Below are 15,575 nucleotides of genomic sequence, written 5' to 3' on the forward strand. Positions count from 1 at the left end.
ACACAGGTTCTCTCTCTCTCTCACACACACATACACGTGAACACAAGTTCTGACACAGATATACACTCAAGCTCTCACATAGGCACAGACACACACTCAGGCTCTGACACAGACACATGCACCCAGGTTCTCTCGCACACATGTGCAGCTTCCTTTTGCCAGGCCACAGTTGGATGGGCTCCACCATGGCCCCCCTCCGTCCTCTTCACTTCGGGCCGTGGTGGGATGAGCTCCACCAAGGCCCCACCAGCCGCCTCCTCCCTTAACTTCAGACCATGGTGGGATGAGCTCCACCACAGCCCCGCGGGCTACTCTTTCTTCAGCCCCACTGCTGGCCTTTCTGCGAAGGGGGGGATGGGAGCCAGAAAGCTGTGCGCACGCACACAGCTAAAAGCAGAAACTGCTGCAGCCTTTCTTTGGTTTTGGCTGCCAGCGGGTTGAGCTCTGCCGGCAGCCCTGCAGCCTCTCCTTCTGCCGCTGCCCTCCCAGGTGTGCTCCCCCGTGCAAATGCACAGTGTGCACACCCAGCCACGCCGGACTTGGGTAGAGGAGAAGGGTATAGATAGGAGTGACTTGCCTGGCGAGCAGAGTGCACGAGGAAGGGTAGTGAGATGCTGCAGAGTGAAGGCTTTTGTAAGTAAGAGCAGCTCGAGCTATATGCAACAATAGATAGGGAGCTCATGTAGTGACATGAAAAGAGGGGTTATATGGATGTAGTGTCTTTGGCAAACAAAAAGTTGCACAGCTGAGTTTTGGCTAATAATTGTTTGATTGGTGACCCTGCATGACTTGGCAGAAAATCACCACTGGAATATGGAATATTTCCTGGTCCTTGTACTATTTGAAAGGATAAATAGCTTTTCCCTATTTATTTGTTTCACACCACTTATGATTTTATAAACTTCCATCACATCCCCTCTCAGTTGTTTATTCTCCAAGCTGAAGAACCCTGACCTATTTAGATTTTTTTCATAAGCAAACCGTTCCATCTCCTTTATCATTTTTGTTACCTTTCCATGTACTTTTTCTAGTTTTGCTTTATCTTTTTTGATATGGGATGGCCAGAACTGCATGCAGTAATCAAGGAGCAGACGCACCATGGATCTATACAGAGGCATTATGATATTCTCAGTTCTATTCTCCATCCCTTTCTGAAAAATCCCCAATATTCTGTTTCTCTTTTGTGGCTGCCACTGTACATTGAACTGAGGATTTCAATGTATTGCCTGTAATGAATCCAAGATCCTTTTTATGGGTGGTGACTCCTAAAACTAAACCCAGCATTGTGTACCGATAGTCTGGGTTATTTTTCCCTTTGTGTATCACACTCCACTTTTTCCACATTAATTTTCATCAACCACTAAGATGCTCGGTTCTCTTGTCTTCTGCATTTCCACCCAGTCTGCTTGTGTTTTAACTGCTTTGAACAATTTTATGTCATCTGCAAATGTGATCATTTCACTTGTTGCTCCCTTTTCCAGATCATTAATGAATAAGTTAAACATAATATATATATATATTTTTTTATTTAAGGTTTTTTTATACCGGCATTCATGGTAGCGTTCACATCATGTCGGTTTACATGAAAACAGGGGTGTGATGAATACAACCAAGAACATAAATAAACGTGATGAAGAGATGCAGTTACAATTAACAAGGGCTGATGAACTGGGGTGGAGGAAATAAAAGAGAGATAGATGAGGTTAATTATATTCAAGAGTACAGTATATATATACATAGTCCAATATATACAGCTGCTGTGTAGAGTAGTTATTGGTGAGGCGTGTTAGGTGGAGTTCGGGAAAGCTTGCCTGAACAGCCATGTCTTAAGTCTTTTCCTAAAGGTTAGGAGGCATGGCTCCTAACCTTTAATACGTCCCAGTGCAGATCCCTAAGGCACTCCACTATTTACCTCTTTCCATTGGGAGAACTGACCATTTAGTCTTTCTCTTTGTTTCCTATGTTTTAACCAGTTACCAATCGAAAGCACTGAAAGGCATTGCCTCCTACCCATGACTTTTTAGTTTCCTAAGGAGTCTTTCATGATTCATGGAGGACTTTATTAAAAACCTTCTGAAAACCTAAATACACTGTAGTGACTGTGTCAACATGCTTATTCACACCTTCAAAAAATTCTAGTAGATTAGTAAGGCACAATGCCCCTTTTCTAAATCCATGTTGGCTCTTGCCTATTAAACCATGTTTTTCCTTATGCCTAGTAATTCTGTTCTTAACAATAGCTTTCACTATTTTACCTGACAGCGATGTTAGGATAAACAGTCTATAGTAACTTGAGTCACCTCTGCAGCCCTTTTTTTGAAAATTGTCATTATATTTACTATCCTCCAGTCCTCAACTGCAGAGACAAATTTTAATGATTGCAAGTTTGAAAGATTAGCAGCAGCAAAATTGCAGTTCCATATTTGACATCCTTTAGAAACGTAGGATAAATACCATCTGATCTCAGTGATTTGCTCTATTTAATTTGTCAGTTTTCTCTAGCATCTCTTCAAGATTCATACTGATTTGTTTCAGTTCCTCTGAATCATCATCTGCAAAGAACAGTTTAGGCTTGAGTTTCTCCAAGGACAAGTAGGATGGTAGTCCTCACACATGGGTGACATCATCAGATGGAGCCCGGCATGGAAAACTTTTGTGTCTAGAAACTTTGACAGACACACTGAACATGCCCAGCATGCCGCTAACCACACATCCATTCAGGGTCCCTCTTCAGTCTCTCTCTTTCCGCGAAGCTAAAGCCTCGCAGTCATGGACCTCGCACTTCTTCTTTGAAAATTTTGAGGTTTTTCATCTCCCAGCGTAGCGTCGGGTCCCTCTGTGTTTCAGGTTTTTTTCCCCTTTCACTGATCTCAAAGACACGCCAAAAGCTCCAACAGGATCGAGGTACCATGATCCTGCTCACTCCTTTTTTTGGCCTCGCCAGGTCTGATTCCCGCTTCTATGGGAGCTGGCCTTACAACCTCCAATTTGGTTGGAGACTGCTCCGGACCTCATATCTCAGGACCAGGGCAGGTTCTGCCACTCCAATCTCCAAGCCCTGTCTCTCACAGCTTGGATGTTGACCAGGTGATGGTACAGGCTCTCAGCCTTTTGGGAGGCGTATCTCGAGTCCTCTTGGAGTCCAGAAAGCCCTCCATGAGAAAATCTTACAATCTCAAGTGGAAATGGTTTTCAGCTTGTGTATGGGACATTGTCTGGATCCATTCTCTTATTCCCCACCAGAGCTCTTGGACTACCTATTTCACCTCTCTGAGCCTGGTCTGCAGACCACTTCGGTAAGGGTTCACCTTAGTGCCATCGGGGCATTCCTCCGGGGGAGAGATGGTGCCTCTATTTCCACCCATCCACTTGTGGGGCAGTTCATAAGGGGCTTGCTGCAACTTAAGCCCTGCACTTGGCCCCCAGTGGTCTCCTGGGACCTCAACATAGTTCTGTCCCAGCTCATAAAGGCTTCATTTGAGCCCTTGCGATTTTGCGACCTGAAGTACCTATCCTGGAAGGTCATTTTCTTGGTAGCGGTTACTTCAGCGCGCAGGATCAGTGAACTGCAGGCTCTGATGTCATACCCCCCTTATACCAAATTTTGCATGATAAGTTGGTCCTACGTATGTACCCAAAGTTCCTCCCTAAGGTGGTCTCACAGTTCCACCTCAGTCAGTCCATTGTCCTGCCTTCCTTTTTTCCAAGGCTGCACACTCACCAAGTGAGCGAGCACTGCATACCCTAAATTGTAAAAGGGCTTTGGCCTTTTATCTGGAATGGATGGTTTCTTATCGCCTGTCCACTCAACGTTTTATCTCCTTAGACAAAAACAGGTCGGGGGTTGCAGTGTCTAAGCAGACCTTATCCCATTGGCTAGCAGACTGTATTTCCTTCTGCTGCATTCAAGCAGGCTTGCATCTTGAAGGTCATGTAAAGGCTTCTTCCATTAGGTCCATGTCAGTTTCGGTGGCTCACTTGCGTGCCGTCCCCATTTGCAGGGCGGCAACCTGGAGCTCCTTCCACATGTTCACTCTCATTAATGCCTGGATAAGGATGGCCGATGTGACAGTCATTTTGGACAGTCAGTCCTCCGTAATCTGTTTCAGCCATGAAGCCCCAACTACACTTACCGAGGGCCCTGTCCTTGGGTGCAGGCCTGTTCCCCCAGTTTTTGCAGCTCTAGTTGTTGTACACGTTGGCACCTGTTCTCTGCTGCTCATGTTGGAAGCAGCCTGGAGCTACATAATCACCCATTTGTGAGGACTCCCATCCTGCTTGTCCTTGGAGAAAGCAGAGTTGCTTATCTCTAACAGGTGTTCTCTAAGGACAGCAGGATGTTAGTCCTCACGAAACCCGCCTGCCACCCACGGAGATGGGTTTCTTTTGGTTTGTTATTTTATTTTTCGTGAACTCTGTTATAAGACTGAAGAGGGACCCGGCGGGAACACATGGTTAGTACCATGCTGGGCATGCTCAGTGTGTGTGTCAAAGTTTTCCATGTCGGGCGCTATCTGATGATGTCATCCATGTGTGAGGACTAACATCCTGCTGTCCTTGGAGAGCACCTGTTACAGGTAAGCAACTCTACTGTGAAGGATGCGGGGGAGATAGCAAAGACGAAATCAAATCTTATAATTTTTCTGCTCTGGCCTTATCCCTCCTGAGTGCGCCTTTTACTTCCATATCATCTAATGACCCAACTGGTCAGATTTCTTGTGTTTTGTTTACTTGAAAACAATTTTATTAGCTTTTGCCTCATTGGCAATTTGCTCCTTAAATTCTATCTTGATCTGTTTTATTAATATTTTACATCTAATTTTCCAGTGCTTAAGCACCTTCCTATTTTTCTCATTAGGTCCTGTTTTTCATTTTTAAGGCCTGCCTTTTTGGCTTTCAAGGCTTTTTTCACAGCATCATTTAGCCATAGTAGCAGAGAAATGCTCTTCTTTTAACTTCTTTTAAACCTGTGGAATAGATTTTATCTGAGCTCCTAATAAGGTATTATCCAATAGTCTCAACCCTTCATGCAGATTTTAACCCATTTAACTGCTCTTTTTAGTTTTTCTAATTTCCTTATTTTATCATAGTCTCCCTTTTTACATTTATATGTTACCACAGTAGTTGTATTTATTATTCTCTCTCTTGTGCTTATCTCACATTTTGACTGCATTATGGTCACTATCGCAAAGGTACAATATAAATAAATAAATAATCGGTCTCTACCACCATTATTCCTTGCACAAGATCCTACATTCTTTTGAGAACTAGGTTTAAAGTAGCTCTCCCTCTTGGGTTCTAGGACCAGTTGCTCCATAAAACAGTCATTTATGGTCACTAGGAATTTAACCTGCCTGACATGCCCTGAAGACATATTTACTCAATCAGTGTTGGGGTATTTGAAATCCCCCATTATGATTGTGTTTCCATGTTTGGTAACCTGTATAAATGCCATCATGCATGGAATTTCTACCCATAGCGATTCTTGTGTGCCAATATCACATCTCGCGTAACTCCTTATCACCAGGAAATTTCTGTTATTCACACAAGTTGCTTGGTCCTCAAAGCACCCTGTGATAAAATATTAACTGATAATAGAAGGAAAGAACCACTAGCTAACAATGTCAGAGGGCTAAAATCACAGCTATTTTTTTTTATTATAGTCATAAGTGCTTTACAAACCAAAATAAGGGGACATATCATTTGGCCCCTTCTTTAACACACCTGAATTCTGCAATTCTTATCCACCAGCGCAAGTTCTGCTTTGTCTCGTTATTCCTTGACATGTGCACCATAATATAACAAAACAATTCAATTTAAAAGGAAGAACAAAGTTCCTTCACAAGACTTTTAAAAATCTTATTTAAGCTAAATTTAGCTAGATCATGCTGCAACCAGTATTGATTCCCTACCTGTCATAAAGAAGGTACAGAAGAGATAACTACATTCCAGCATCTTTGAATTGCTTTTCCTTACTGAACTGTAATTTGCTTTTCAGGATTTATTTCAGAATTTGTTTTCAAGTGGGACAATGCTCCAGGAAGTGCAAAATTGAAGGAATAAAATTGAAAAACTTAGAGTCAAGTGAAAAAAAAAATAGAGAAAACAAAAGTTAGTAATATTATATTAATGAACTATAAGGCAAAATAAAACCTTTTCCTAGCCCTTATAGTTTTGTTTGTTTGATTTTTTTCTGAGTGTTCAGTTTTTCAGTGTTCTGGGTTTTTTTTCTCCCTAGTCTCTTGTCTTTCACGTTTCTCCTTTCTTCACTTTTTCCCTTTTTATATGTTTTATGTATATATGCATTTATTTCATTTAAAGCATTTATTACCCACATTATCTTTCCATTGTAAGTGGAGTACAAACATTCATAAAAACACCAGTACTGACATTATTAACAAAGCTCCATCCTACATGTCGACTATCACCATTAAGAACATTACTAAAGAGTTTCTCTGTCCTGCATTTACTAGCAAGCTGACACTGCAGGAATCCAGATCTTTCCTCTCCATCGGTTACCTTATACACAGTCTCCGAATAAACATTAAGGTCTTCACTTTCTCCCTAAATGTATTGCTGCACTACATCTGGGAGAGTATTGCAAATTAAAGGGCCTGTACTGAGCAGGCTCTTTCCTGAGTCTCGCGTAAGACACGTGCACTCTCTTGATGAAAATATCTAACAGAGTTCTACTTTGGGAACAAAGTGGATGTGAACAATGATCCAGTGCTTGTGGGTAACCGATGCCTTATGTACATACTATTGTAGCATGCATGGGTAAATTGTAAAACAGTCTTGCACATGTAAATGCTTTTGAAAATTACCCCATACTGCACGTCTCTTTCCTTCATTCACTCTGTTATTCCTGCCCCCCCCCCTCTCTTCCCATATTCTCTCTCTTTCTTGGGGGTGTCGCTGGCACCCATGTACTTATTCAATTTGACGCTGTCTCTATAATGGGGAAAATCAGGGTAACTGACCCGAACACACAGCTTTGGGATTTTGTTTATTTATTTATTTAGTTAGTGATTTTTTTTTTTATATACCGCGGCACGTTAAAAACATCACCTCGGTTTACAATAAACAATAATTCAGCAACAGGCTTTACAGACAATATGAAATAAAGTGGACATAATATGGGGTAGATTTTTTAAAAAAGCGCGTTCGCGTACTTTTGTTTGCGCAGCAGGCGCAAACAAAAGTACGCTGGATTTTAGAAGATACGCGCATAGCCGTGCGTATCTTCTAAAATCTTGGATCGGCGCGCGCAAGGCTGCCGATTTTGGGCAGCCGGCGTGCGCCGAGCCGCACAGCCTGTCTCCGTTCCCTCCGAGGCCGCTCCGAAATCGGAGCGGCCTCAGAGGGAACTTTCTTTCACCCTCCCCTCACCTTCCCCTCCCTTCCCCTACCTAACCCACCCCCCCGGCCCTATCTAAACCCCCCCCCTTACCTTTATCCACGGATTTACGCCTCCCGGAAAGAGATGTAAATCCACGCGCGCCAGCGGGCTGCTGGCACGCCGAGACCCAACCCGGGGACGGTTCCGGAGGGCGCGGCCACACCCCCGGAACGCCCCGGGCCGGCGCCACGCCCCCGGTCCCGCCCCCGAAATGGCTCGCCCCGCCCCAAAACGGCGCGTCGATCGGCCCCCCCCCCCCCCCCCCGACATGCCCCCTTCCAAAAACCCCGGGACCTGCGCACGCCGGCGGCCTATGGAAAATAGGCGCACCGGCGCGCAAGGCCCTGCTCGCGTAAATCCGGGCGGATTTACGCGAGCAGGGCTTTTAAAATCCGCCCCGCTATATCTAATAACAACAAATTAAAAACAAAGCAATAAACCAACAATAAATAAAAGACTAATAATAAACGGTAGATCAGAGATCAATAAAGTCAAATTTAGCAGCGAGAAGGATAAAATAGGTGTGTGGGAATGGATCAGGGAGAACAGGAACAAGTAATCGGCATTTCAGAAGAGGAGAAGATCATTGAGTGTAAGCTTGTTCAAACAGCCATGTTTTGAGGTTTTGCTTAAAACTTTTAAGTACCTAGCAATGTTTCCCCTCCTTTCCCCATTCTCCCTATTCTTCCATTGCTCACTTCCTTTTCTTCCTGCCCCCTGTTTTCCCCATTGTTCCTCTCTCCCTTAACTCAGTCCTGTTCTTTCTCTGCAGTCTCTTGCTCTTGGGGGCTCTTTCCTCCTCCTCCTCTTTGCTGATGGCATTGCAAACATAGTATGAATGCCAAGACCTGCAGCCAGGTACCTGCATGCCCGTGTGTATCCTAGTGTTTCCAATCTGCAAGAATTAAATGGACCATGGGAATCCCACAATCCCTCAGCCTGCAGTGAAGGCTAACTTTTTATAGTCGACTTGGTGGTGTCAGGTCGTGAAAAATGAAACCCACAGCAGTACTGGTTTGCCTAGTCACGTGTAGGGACCTGGTCATTTCCGTACCAATAGCAAGCCCTATGGTAATTTATGCACTGGGTTGGGAATTTAAAACAAAGGGCCTAATTTGTTCAGTGCCTATGGGGAAAATCCTTTATTAACCGTGCCTCAAGACTTAGGAATGCTGTCCCTATAAACCTGGAAAAAAGGTATATTACCTCTAATTTTAGTGCATGGGTGATAGTTGAAACCAGGAAGTCTGCAAGTGGTGGGAGGGGAGCAGAAGGAGCTGCGTCTCCCACGTTCAGAATACCATAGGGGGCAGCTGGACATGGAAGATGCCGAGGGATTCTTTGGAGTGTGTGTTATTAAAGACTATAAAATCATTATTGATGCAGTTTTTCTGCCCCTAGATTCAGACTCTGAGTGTATGAAATTATCTCGCAGGCAATCCCCAGCAGATCTATAGATAAATCTGCTCAGACTCTGCATTTATCTAAGAGTAAATTACCTTCCGCTCTCGCCTAGATCAAAATTCTGAAGCCGTGCGGCTCCTTCCAGCACTGTTTATTTGTGGGGACTTATGTTTACCTGTAACAATTTCATTAGGTTAAAAAAAAAAAAAAAAAAGGCAAAAAAAACCCTGACAGCCAAAGACATTCTTGAAGTGACCTGTTCACACTCCTCTTCTTTTTCTCCCCCCCCCCCCCCCCAACCAGGTACATTTAAATTTCAAATGAGCCAAATACGCCATTGCTCTTAAATAAGTGACTGACTTTGTTCCTCTGGTGTTGTATTAATATTAATGTGGGAGCCTCTTTTCGCAGCCTTTGCCGCTCTGCCCTGGCTATCTGATAATTGGGTTGGGAGAGAGTTTGTGTGTCTTGGGGGAAGGGGGGTGGTGGGGGGAGAGGGTCATCTTGTTGGGCTTATCTGGGCACAAGGAAAAGAGCTGTAAGAGAAAGGAGGCAAAAATAAAACTGTTTTGGGGGGGGGGGGGGGGGTTGGAGAAGGAAAGGAAAGATTTAATCTAAGACCAATTTGAAACATATCCCAGACAATCCATAGAGAAGAAGATAAAGTGCCAGGATGAGTAAGTTAACTAAACACATTACTGTGTGTGAGAGCAAATGGAGTTAGTCTATTGTACATGTTTAATTTCCTATTAGTCTCTGGCGTTTACTAGCACAGTCTGAGTTGGGGTATCTGTAAATTCAGTTAAATACAGTGCATTGTCTAAACATATCACAGCCCCAATCAGTCACCCAGGCCGCTGATAAGAAGCCTCTTGTATTATTGAATCTACAATAGGGAGGCTCTGCAGGCACAGAGATAACAGCCAGTTATTTCACTTTAAGTATGAGGGAAAAAAAAAAAAACCCAGCCTGCTCGCCTGCGCCTCTCCCTCCCTGACATTTATTACAAGCCTCTGATTTGTTTTATGTGGCCAGCTTGCATTTCCTTTCTGATGCATTATATCTTTTCAAAGCCTTCATTTGGGCCTTCTTCTGACTCTGAAGACACCGAACTAAGGCCTTTTCTCCCATTCTGCATCCGTGGGGGAAAACGCTTAGTTGAACGAGGCCCTAAAATAGAATAAAGTCCAGGGTTCCCCTGTTGTTAAACAATAACAAAAGAAGAACTTGAATTCTTTTCAATCTTTGCATTGTTCATATTTATTATAAAATTTACATTTTTTTTTTTTTTTTGGAAGGGGGGGCTCCGAAGAAGTTGATTTGCACCTCGGTCTCGACAACAATATCAGATCTAACTATCATGGAATTTGTAGCTAGCATAGCACTGGCACGATTCCATTTAACAAGACTATTTATGTCAACGTGTCAGCAGTAGATGCTGACTTATTTAACGTGGGTTTCTTAAACAATTCAACAAACTCTGGCCTGGATTTAGGCATATGCAACATAGATAGGGACCTTCGTTTTCCTTTTTCTTTTAGTTTGCCTGGGAGTTTCAATTTTAAAGCAAAAAAAAGAATCAGTGGGGGACATTTCCACTGATTTTTCTCCTGTGCATGATATCAAGTCATTTTCCGCTGTTTTTTGTTCTAACATTGAAATTCCCAGGCAAAATAAAACATAGGCCAACTGCCTGGGGTGCCAGATTTTGAAGGAACCAAATACATGAGCCGCTTGTTTTAGGTCTGCACTTCAAAAGTTAACCTCCTTCACCTCCTTCACCTCGCCCCCCCTCCCCACACATAAACTCTCAGATCCTGACTGTGGGCACCAGATCTCTAAGTCTGACAGTGGCATAAATCTGGGAAAAATGTTGAAAGCTTGTCTACTCAAATCTTTTTGCAGAAATCCCAAATGCATTTGAAATAATTATCTTCGTACTTAAAACATCCTCTAAAACAGATTATGTGAAGCTAATTTCTCAATTCCAGTTAACATTTGTTTAAACGTATTTAGACTTTTCTGCAAATCTTTCCGTAGACACCTGATGGATATTCCCATTAGATCTGGGCTGGGGGTGGAAATCGCAAACTTCGGCAAACTGGAATCGAGCTGACATTTGCCTGGTTCCGATTTGACTTTGATTTCGTTGCACATCCCCAATTAGCTGCATTGCGCTTTCCCATGTTTGCTTTTCTACAGGACTTTTCTTCTTTCTTTCTTCCTCTCAACATGTTTTCACTGCCTAGAGTATTTCATAGCGTAATGTTTAGAGACCTGGGCCCAGGGCCAGATTTAAGCACAGGCAGCATAGGCTCGTGCTGAATTCTGAAGGAACCAAAAATCCCTATCCCCCCCCCCCCCCCCCCCGCTCTCTGCTTTCCAGGGAAAGGAGGGAACCCCTTGCCATACGTTCTCTGCCTATAGACACCTGTCCTGCATGAGGCTGAAGGACACAATCCGTAGCGTGATATCTCAGTAAAATACAACCTGAGCTGCCATCGTACTAACACAATTGGAATAATAATTATTGATTTTTCTGATTTCTGAGGTTTGTGATTTCTCACCATTGCTTCTGCTTGACACAGTAAGGACAGGTCTCTGCAAGTGCAGCCTCAGTGGCCAAGAAGTTGCACTTGTTATAAAAGTTTACATTAAGAAATGGCTCACTAAAAGACTTACATGGTCATGGCGTATTATTCCATGTTCTTGGGGTATCAGGATGCTAAAGACCCTTCTCCCCATCCCGAAAAACTGTGATAATCACTGTTCATGCATAGCTTTGGAATGTCCTGCTGCTTTTATGAAATGAAATGACCAAGATAGAAAGAAAAGGATTTTAACATCTATCTGTGTTTTTCATAATTGTTACTGATATTGCGTTCACCATCATCCAATTGTATTTCATTTATTAATATATCTCTACTATGTCTACATCTTCATCTGTCTCTGTCTCTAATATATATATATATCGATAGATAGATATAGATATACATACACATAAACACACACACACATATATATATATATATATATCTATATCTATATATATAGTAGAGATGTGAATCGGAACTGAAATCCGAACCGATTCTGGTTCTGATTCACATCTCTAATAGGTATATATATACGAGTTTACAATTATATTTCTATCTACTATGTCCATTTCTATGCCAATACAGCTATTTAGCATTTGTAACATAAGGTTTAATTCATTAGTACAGTTCTAATTTGCACAATTGGAAACACAATTAGTTCAATTAGTTATAAAATATTGTGCAGTGTATTATATATATTGAGAGCATTATTTTTTCCATTGATAAGCAGCGCTGAATTAGCCATGATCTGTGGTAGTGAGCCCCTTGGCAGCACTGGGCAGAAACTGTCTCTCAAAGCTATCAGAGCTTTTGCGCCACTGATCATGTGCAGGAATGTCATCAGCATCCCCTCAATCTTTTTTTGTCCAAGCTCTGCACGGATGGTATTCTCTTGTCTTTCTTTCATTTTCGGGCATTACACCCCTTTTTTTTATTTTCTTCATTCAACGAGCCCCAAAAATCACTTTTCAGTGCACAATCATGGCTAAAAGAGCATCCAGTGGCTTCAAGACCTGCTCCTTTGGCCAGATCATGTCACTCACGGATGGCCATGACCAGTGTTACCTATGCCTGAGGCCCAACCATGATCAGGTGAATTGCAGTCCCTGTTGTCGGATGTCCCTGCAGGTGCAGAGATCCAGGGAGGTGAAGATTGAAACCCTGAGATTACAAGCCTAGCCTTGGGCCCCATTGATGTCTGGGAACACCCACAGTAAGCCATCTAACAATGGTGATGCTCGGGTTAGGGACAAAGATCGTTTTCACCATGTATCTTTGATGCCACATCGAGATGCATAGGAAACAGCAACGGAATGACCTCTAAAGTCGAAGCATAAAGGGGCCTCAATACATTTGATGCAAGCGGCTTCAGTACCAGCCAAAAAAGCAAAACCATTGACGCAACATTGGTCGAAAGATCCTGCAATGCAACTTATGTCAAGCCGCCAGTCATGATCCTCTTCAAAGCAAAAAACATGAGGGATCAGTGCGCCCTACACATGATGCACCAAAAGAGTTGAAAGCCCAAGCACCAAAGCACATTGAGAAGTAGCACCGGAATCAACCTACTCCGTGCACTCATCGAAGCAGTCTGCAGAAGTCCACAGCACATGGTTCCATCAAGTCTACAGTACATCCCAAACTAATATCACAGGCTATGACTCCTTCCAGGCAAATCGCTGAAACTGCACAGTTGCCGGAACCATTTCTGATCATCTCTACAAGTTCAGATAATGACCAGGATCTGCTTCCACTGTCGTCTTGTTTTGAAGCCTCAAAGAGCTCAAGGGGGTGGAGATCTCCACTACCTTGTCTTACCATGTCACCCAATTGAGGAGTCAACGAGGGAAATTCTCCAGACTGCCTTACCCATCAAAGTGTTTATGGCTCAATGGCCATGGGATCCTTCTCTGCACCTTCCACCACCGATCACCAGGGCAATGTCAGTGTCACAACTTTTTTAACAAGGTCTCTGCATGCAGACTCCAGACCCCTTGTGTCAAGGGCAGGGCATCCTCTTTTGAGGAGGATGCCCTGCCCTTGACTCTGGGACAATGCTCTCAGCAAGCTATGGACCAGATTGTAGATATAGTCCACACATTCTTCTTCTCTCTATTTCCAATCCCAGAACCTCTCACTTTCCCTCTGACCTATCCCATTCGGCTAGCCACTCCAGAAGGTGTAAAACCAGGAGCACCTCCATGGTCCTCCGCTCCTCACCATCCAGAAGCAAAAGCCTGACCTCGTCTCGCATCCCTTCTCTGTGAAGCCCAACAAAGTCACCTTTGCCCACTTGGTCAATTCCTATATCACCAGAGGAGTCCCTAAGGAGCTCTATTAGCATCCCTTTGAACCCAGCTCCAGAGCCGCCAGATCACACATCTCTTCCAGAGGATCTCACCTACTCTCATTTTGTTGAGAAAATGGGAACTGCGCTTAAAGTGGAGGTCCGAAAGGACCTAGACTCTAGGTTAGAGGTCCTAGGTATCCTAAAAATTTTGGATATCCCCTCTGACGCGATGGCACTGCCCACACACAAAGTGCTCAACACAGTACTGCTAAAAATTTGGGAAACGCCCTTGTTGGGACCTGTAGCGGCTCAGAAGATTGATTTTAAATTCCGCATGAAGCAGTCACCTGGATATGGGGTTGTCCAACTACCCCATAATTCATTTGTATTGAGGTCCGTGATGAAGTGGGTGAAGAAGGCCTGCCTTCATTCTAACTCCCCTCCATGGAAGGAGGGGAGTGTTTCAGCCTTTTTATGAGGACATAGTATATTCTTTTCCACCGCTTCCACTCATTGTCCACACAATTCATAAACTCAACCAGGATTAAGCCAGAATGATACTGATAGCCCCAATATAGCCCAGATAACCTTGATACGCTTATCTAGTTAATTTTTCCAGCAAACTACCTGTTGTGCTTGAGACGACCCTACCTCTTGATGCGGGGGGGGGGGGACACAAATGCTACTCCCAATACTATCATCTCTTCATCTGACGACATGGAGGTTGAGCACACAGTAGTCAGTTTGGAGTCTTCGATACGGTACTTTTTTAGCATGCAAACCTTCTACCTCACGTAATTATTCCTTCAATTGGGACCATTACACCTACTAGTGTTCTTCACATGGAATAGACCTTTTTACTAGTGAAGCAAAGGTTCTACTAGACTACTTGCTTCACCTATCCCAGTCAGAACTGGCAACTTCATCAGTCGAAATTCTTCTAAATGCCATAGCAGCATGAGCGTGAAGATGGCCATCCCATCTTGATTCACCCTTTGATAGCAAAGTTCATAAAAGGCTGTAATGACTGCATCCAACAGTTATGAAGCCTCCAGTGCCCTGGGTCATTAATGTAGTGCTTATAGTTCTTACAAAACCCCCATTCAAATCACTTGAAATGGCCTTCCTTAAATACATGACATAGAAGGTCCTTTTTCTTGTTGCAGTGACTTCAGCATGCCGAGTGAATGAACTACAAGCACTCGTTCACCTTCCTCCTCACCTGCAGTTTTATCAAGACACATCTGAAGTTTCTACCAAAAGATGTATCTGCTTTTTGCTTGAATCAGTCTATCATGCTTCCCACCTTCTTTCCCAAACCTTAAGCCCATGAGGATGAGAAACTCCTACATACCTTTGATTACAAATGTACCTTGGCATACTATAAGCACCATACACAAACGTGCCGAAAAACACCTCAGCTGTTTGTTTCCTGCAATCCTAACAGGCTCGGAGTAGACATTTCAAAGAGGACTCTATCAATTGGATAATCAGCTGCACCCAGCACTGCTACACAGCAGCTGCTCTAGACCTTGCTGAGTGTTGGGAATCTTGGCCGTGGCAACCCGCAGCCAGTCCCCCTTACCGCATCAGCAGGCTCCCAACCTGGACTTCCTCCTAGACGGCCCACGACAGCTGGGTCCCAAATCCAGCGGCAGTGTCTCTCCTACGTGGCACCAGATGCCGCCGACTTCTGTGTCGGGTCCACATCGCTAACACTGAGCCAGTGAGAGAGCATCAGGTACGTGTGAATGCCACATCCATAACACATCTTCGAGGGGTGTCTGTCAACGTTATTTGCAAAGCAGCAACCTGTTTCTCGGTGCACACTTTCACCACTCACTACTGTCTGGATGCCTTAGCTACAAAAGATAGTGTAGTGGAACAT

The 15,575-nt window shown here is 43.8% G+C and overlaps 1 protein-coding gene across 9 annotated transcripts in view; it reads left to right on the forward strand.

Moving 5' to 3' along the window:
• Positions 1-15,575, forward strand: part of ESRRG (estrogen related receptor gamma) — a 1,204,337-nt gene that overhangs the window by 1,000,073 nt on the left and 188,689 nt on the right. Inside the window, exon 1 of one of the 9 annotated variants that reach the window (XM_029593199.1) lies at positions 8,541-8,596. The exons of the other annotated variants lie outside the window; for them this stretch is intronic. The gene's annotated coding sequence lies outside the window, so the exon portion shown is untranslated. Of the gene's footprint in view, positions 1-8,540; positions 8,597-15,575 lie in introns of those variants that run through there. 9 annotated transcript variants of the gene reach the window in all.

This window comes from Rhinatrema bivittatum, chromosome 3 (genome assembly GCF_901001135.1).
Source record: "Rhinatrema bivittatum chromosome 3, aRhiBiv1.1, whole genome shotgun sequence".
Lineage (NCBI taxonomy): Eukaryota > Metazoa > Chordata > Amphibia > Gymnophiona > Rhinatrematidae > Rhinatrema > Rhinatrema bivittatum.